Below are 6,829 nucleotides of genomic sequence, written 5' to 3'. Positions count from 1 at the left end.
GCAATTTATTGCTATTCATGTCTTTAACATATAGTAGTTTGTATCTCATAGTCCCATACTCCTAATTTATCCCTTCCTCCACCACTTTCACCTTTAGTAACCGTAAGTTTGTTTTCTATGTCTATGAATATATTTGTTTTGTAAATCAGTTCGTTTCTATTGTTTTTTTAGATTCCAAATATAAGTGATATCATATATTATTTCCCTTTATGACTTGCTTCACTCAGTATGAAATCTCTAGGTCCATCCATGCTGCAGTGAATGGCATTATTTCATTCTTTTTTATGGGTGAGTAATATTCCATTGTATATGTGTACATCTTCTTAAGCCAATCATCTGTTGAGGGCCGCTTGGGTTGTTTCCATGTCTTGGTACAAAGATCTATTTTCTGATGAATTTCTCTAGCAGTGTAAATAGTTCCATCTCACTTTTTCACCCACTATAAAGTATTATCTAGTTGTACCAACATGTATTCAGATTTCTTCTGTTCCTAATCATTTAGATTTTTTTCTGTTTTCAGTTGTTGTTGTTGTTTTTTTTTTTTTTCTGCTACAACGCACTCTTGTTAAACCCTATCTGGTACTGTAGAAAATTTGCTGAAGGGCAGTGCTTTTAAGTACTGGGGCTGGAAGGATTCTCAGGTCTACTTGGAGTTCAACAGGAAAAGAATTATATGATTGATTAGAATCCTGATCTCAGCCACAGGGAGTGAAGAATGATGCTTTTAGTACCAAGTGTCTGCCATGATGTTTCTGCATCTTGATCTCCAGTGAGAATCAACTTTCAGAGTCTTGACTCCAAACATCCCTGGTGATCATCAACAACCCCCCAAAACATCTTACCTTTAGTAGTGTGACTGGATTTTGTGTGCTAAACAGTGAGTTTTTATATATTTGGGATTTATTTTAGTTTAACCCTTAGTCCATACCATCACTGAGAGACTTCCTGCATCTCTCTTTGTCCCAAAGCAAGTTGGTCAGTGATGTTCTGAGGCTGTCTACTCAGTCTGCTGTTTGGCACAGGGTTTCCAGAATAAACTTCAAGCAGATGGTGCTTTTATGTTCTCCTATAAACCAGAATGAGTGAGGTGTTCTGCAAACAGCTGCTATCTCAGTTATATAAAAATGATTTCACAGCTGAGAAGAGCAATTGTAAAATGTCAAGGAGAATGGATGTCTGCTGGGTACACCAAGCAAATGACCAGAAATAACCACCTTTGTCTGGTCAGATTAAACACTGTGTACTTTCTAAATGTTCTGTTATGCCAATTTCTCCAGAGTGGGTGGCCACACTTGAAATGTTCCAGTGGAATTCAACTCCCTACGGTTAAGTATTGCTGCAGTATATGAGCCCTAATGATTATGTTCAGTAAACCTATTATGTCGACGTGCACATAATAAGGTTTAGATGTTTTGTCATTTCCTAGAACACATCAAAATATAAAAGCATAAAAAAGGATTTTCCTGGAGAGTGAACTAGATTCTGCAAAGTGGAGAAGACAGACAAAAACCATGAAGGTGGGGGTCGTATTTATCTGTCTATATTCAGACAATGTATGAATATGTATTGTTACTTTCTAACATGTATTTTCTCAAGAATTCTTGCCTGGAGCATTCCCATGGACAGAGGAGCCTGGCAGGTTATAGTCCATAGGGTCGCAAAGAGTTGGACATGACTGAGCCACTAAGAAAAAAAAAATGTATTTTCTCAAGGTAGAAGAGGAAAAATAAAGCCAATTTCACAAATTCAGGAAAGAAATTTGTTGTTGTCAGTCTGTTTCAGTTAGTGATAGATTCTGGGTATTTCTATGGCAGGAATGTGATGTGATACATCTTGAAAGCTTCCATTGATATATTAATATTAATATATTAGTATTTATGGGGAATTATATTCAATATCCTGAGATAACCATAGTGGAAAAGAATGTAAAAAAGAATTGCCCTCACTCTTCCCAGCATCAGGGTTTGTTCCTATGAGTTGGCTCTTTGCATCAGGTGGTCAAAGCTTCAGATTCAGCATCCATCCTTTGAATGAATATTCAGGGTGATTTCCTTTAGGGTTTACTGGTTTGATCTTGCTGTCCAAGGGACTCTCAACAGTCTTTTCCAGCACAAAAGTTCAAAAGCACCAATTCTTCAGCACTCAACCTTCTTTATGGTCCAACTCTCACATCTGTACATGAGTAATGGAAAAACCATAGCTTTGATTATATGGACCTTATACTTTGCTGTACAGCAGAAACTAACACAACATTGTAAATCGACTATACTTCAATAATAAATATTTATGATATGTTCAAAAGTCAGCTATCAGTGGCATCTGTTCATTATTTATCTTTGTTAATAAAATTTTATCGACATAGCTATACCCATTTATTTTCTATGCTACTTTTGCACTACAACACAGAGTAGCTGGGATAGAGGTCTAAATTATTTTCTTTCTGGCTAATTACAGAGAAAAGTTTGCTGACCTCTGATACTCTCTACTCAGCTGCCTAGATGCAACCCAGCTTTCCATGTACAAGCTCCATGACCTCAGGGAATCTACACAAGCTCTGGAGTCTTGGTTTAATTCTTTTAATTTTGAGTCAGTCTGTGAGAAGCAGGACCATCCCATGGGCAGACTCCTGTGTTCCCCACCTGCCTTTTGTTTGCAGACAATCTTTAGCCTTCTAGGCCTTCTCCAGATTCCAAAGAACATGTGTAATGAGAGAAGTGAGAAAATGTAGAAACGAAAACAGTCAAGCAAGACAAAGTAATAATAATTTAGCCATAAAACAAAGTCAGGCACCTTTAGTTCCTCCTCAAGGACTATAGATAGTATCCTGAGCCATATAGAGTGGTTTTACAGATACTACATTCCACCCCCTCTCTCCCATAGATGTTAACTACATGCTTCCCATCAGCAGCTAGACTCCAGACCAGGTGGACTCCTGATTACCTCACCCCCAACCAATCAGAAGAATGTCATGAGCTGATCAGGTACTCCAACCCTCTCCCTCACCCAATCTTTAAAAACCTTTCCGTAGGTAAACAAAAAGGACCTATGGTATAACAAGTGCACTATATTCAATATCTTGTAATAATCTGTGATGGAAAAGAGTCCAAAACATATATATATATATATAATATATAACTGAATTACTTTGCTGTACACCTGGAACACTGTAAACCAACTCTACTTCAATTTTTAAACTTTCAATTTAAAAAAAACCTCTTCCCTGAAAGCAGTGGGGGAGTTTTGGTTTTTTGAGCATGAGCTGCCTGTTCTTGCTTGGCCTCATGTTGGACACCCTCCAGTCATCACTGTACTTTCCTTCACCACAAACCCATGACAATAGATTCACTTTATTGTGTGTGGGGAAGTGGGTCCAAGTTTGGTTTGGAAACACTTTTGCAAATTATCCAGGTGACAGTTTTAGCTGTGTTTGCTTTATCCTGTTTCTAGTCTTGTGGATTGATGGGGGCTTATGCATTTTCATTTCATTATTAACATGCTTTATTGTAAAAGATTCTAAATAGCATAGCAAGATGATACCAAAAATTCCCTCAAATTACAACACCCTATGGACTGCAAGGAGATCCAACCAGTCCATTCTGAAGGAGATCAACCCTGGGATTTCTTTGGAAAGAATGATGCTAAAGCTAAAACTCCAGTACTTTGGCCACCTCATGCAAAGAGTTGACTCATTGGAAAAGACTCTGATACTGGGAGGGATTGGGGGCAGGAGGAGAAGGGGACGACAGAGGATGAGATGGCTGGATGGCATCACTGACTTGATGGATGTGAGTCTGAGTGAACTCCAGGAGATGATGATGGACAGGGAGACCTGGCGTGCTGCAATTCATGGGGTTACAAAGAGTCGGACACGACTGAGCGACTGGACTGAACTGAACTGAACTGAAAATCACCATTAATAGTATTAGCAAGTTAGCACTTCTATCATTTAAATACACACGGCTGCAAGGAGTTAGATACACATGCACAGAGGGAAGGATAAATCACTATTAAAAAAAAACTATATTCTGCATGTTTTTGATAAATAGTGCTGAATTTGTTCTTGCTTGTATCTAACAGAAGACAAAGTATCCAAAATGAATTGCTAGACCTCAAGTAAGTTAGTTTGACCTCAGAAATATTGGTGTTGAAAACATTCTGGTAAGATTGAGGGGAAAAATGTTCGGGTAAAATTAATGTTTACAGCCATCACTTAAAATGTTGATCCTGTTATTGTTTTAAATGTCTTGACCTCACTGTCGCTAATAAGCTGAGTCTCATTTTTAGAAGGTGAAGGGATGACCAGTTGCTTATTTCTCCCCTATTACTAATCATTATGATATGCTCGCATGCGTGCCTGATCAGCCGTGTCTGATTCTTTGTGACCCCATGGACCACCTTGCCAGGCTCCTCTGTCCGTGGGATTACTGGAGTGGCTTGCCATTTTCTCCTCCAGGGAAATCTTCCTGATCCAGGATAGAACCCCCATCTCCTATGGCTCTTGCATTGGATTCTTTACCGCTGAGCCCTTATGACCTGCAGTGCTTGTTAAAGTTTATAACATTTACACTCCATAGTGCATTTCCAATCCCTGCATTTCTGAATCTTAGTTTCATATGAAGATTATCCTGCTTCTTCTATCCCAGATTTTGAATTCATCTGCTTTCCACCTTCCAGAGGAGTTTTAAGTGCTTTCTTTATCTATTGTGACTCCTCAGCCAATCCCCTTCAATTAACTTACAGAGAGAGCTATCACCATTTCATCCTTTCACCATTTTTACGTGGCAAAAAGATCAAACTATGTGTTCAAAACATTGTTTTGAGTTGGAAATCTCAAAAAGCTTTTTCAGAAGATACTGTCTAATTATAAGGGATTTCTGTTCAACGTCTGTTTAATAACCACTGGTTGGTGTCCAGTGTTTATTACTCTGTTGTTGGCATCCTCGAGCTCACTGAGAAGTGTTTCCTGCCCATTAACAGGCTTCTCCTTCTTTCTGGTGGAAATTTCTCTAATGAGAAATGAAGGATTATCTCATAATTAAAGTCTGAGCCTAAAACACTGATGCCCCCAGGGCAGGTTACTGCCTTCACTTATTCAGCATTTATTCACTGCTGGAGAAGTTCTACATTCTTTCCAAAAGGCAGAAAGAAGGAAGGACGAGGGATATTTAGAAAAAGAAGAAGAAGAAAAGCACGTATTGTGTGAACCTCAGGGCTGATTTCCTAATCTTTTCAGTCTCCCCAGAAACATATCTGCTTCTGAAAAATATTTACCTTTGGCAGGTGAGTCAGCATTTATAGACGATGATTATATAACTCTGTTCCCACTGGTGGTTGCCAGCGGGGAGAGTCTGGGGGAAAGGAGGGGAGGGAGGTTGGGGTTAGCGGATGTAAGCTTTTATGTATAGACAAGGTCCTACTGTAGAGCACAAAGAACTACATTCAATAGTGATAAACCACAATGGAACAGAATATAAAAAGAGAAATATATATTATATATATATTAATATACATATATATTTATACACGTAACTGAATCACTTTGCTCTACAGAGATAATTAACACAACATTGTAAATCCACTATACTTCAATCAAAAAATTAAACAATTCTATTTTCTTTCAGGGGAGGGAAGCTTGGAGAAAGCGGCGGTAACTCAGCACAATGAAACCTAATGGAACAGAACACAGCCTTATTCCTGGGAGACCTGTGCAGCCACTCTGAGACTTTACGACCATATCTGACTTCTCCTGTGGGTGTTCTTATAAGGCTGCTCAAAATTCCCTAACGAGCGGCAGTCACATAAAACCAGGCTGGCTTCTGCAGGTTGATGAGTTGGGTCTGGTTAGCAGAGACCTGAGTTTCCTGTTTGCTTGGTGCCTGCTGGGGACGTGAGGGGTGGGGTGCTCAGAACTTTGACCCACAAGGTATTTGGATCTTCATCCATCTTTGCTTCCAGGTAGTGACTGCACAGTGTAATGAGACATCAGAATTAAAATGGGTCATTTCCTAAGGAAAATGACATACATCTAATTTTTTTTATGGTGTAAAGAAATAGGAAAACTCAATTAGTCAAGCACGTGGGCTGGCTAGTTCCTCCAGATCACTACTGTTTTGTTTTGTCTTCTGTATTAAGAGTGCCATAGGTCAGGATTGAAAATAACATTTCTCCACGTAACCAGGCTTGTAATCTCAATGAAGGAGAAGGGTGAGTATGAGAGACAGTAGGAATTAAGGAGGCAGACACCTGGAGAACACGTCCACTTGTTTGCATGTTTGACTCAGAGCATTGCTGGTTCTTCCAAGTGTTTTCAAAACAAAGTGTTAGTCACTCAGTCGTGTCCAACTCTTTGTGACCCCATAGACTGCATCCTACCAGTCTCCTCTGTCCATGGAATTCTCCAGGCAAAAATACCAGAGTGGGTTGCCATTCTCTTCTCCAGGAAATCTTCCTGACCCAGGAATCGAACCCAGGTCTCCTGCAGTGTGGGCAGATTCTTTACTGTCTGAGCCACAAGGGAAACCCCTGATCCTGAACTCCCTAACTATCCCTTCCCTCATTTCCACCCCCCCACCCCCTCAACCATAAGTTCCTTCTCTAAGTTTGGGTCTGTTTCTGTTTTGTAAATAAGCTCATTTGTATCATGTCTTTTGTACACACTGCTATATTTAAAATGTATAACCAGCAAGGACCTACTGAGAGAACTCTGCTCAGTGTTACATGGCAACCTGGCTAGGAGGAGAATCTATGGGAAAATGGATACATGTATATGTTTGGCTGAGTCCCTTTGCTGTCCACCTGAAAACACCACTACATTGTTAATTGGCTATAT

General features: G+C 39.6%; 1 long non-coding RNA gene across 1 annotated transcript; it reads left to right on the top strand.

Annotated features, from left to right (window-relative positions):
• The first annotated feature begins 254 nt into the window (after window positions 1–254).
• On the top strand, window positions 255–6,383 carry LOC120871002. The gene is made up of 3 exons (XR_005722921.1): window positions 255–288; window positions 1,427–1,517; window positions 5,622–6,383. It is a non-coding gene; the product is annotated as an uncharacterized LOC120871002 (long non-coding RNA).
• Window positions 6,384–6,829: the final 446 nt, after the last annotated feature.

The sequence above is a fragment of the Oryx dammah genome, unplaced genomic scaffold, assembly GCF_014754425.2.
Source record: "Oryx dammah isolate SB20612 unplaced genomic scaffold, SCBI_Odam_1.1 HiC_scaffold_12, whole genome shotgun sequence".
Lineage (NCBI taxonomy): Eukaryota > Metazoa > Chordata > Mammalia > Artiodactyla > Bovidae > Oryx > Oryx dammah.
This window is presented reverse-complemented; position numbering and strand designations above follow the sequence as displayed.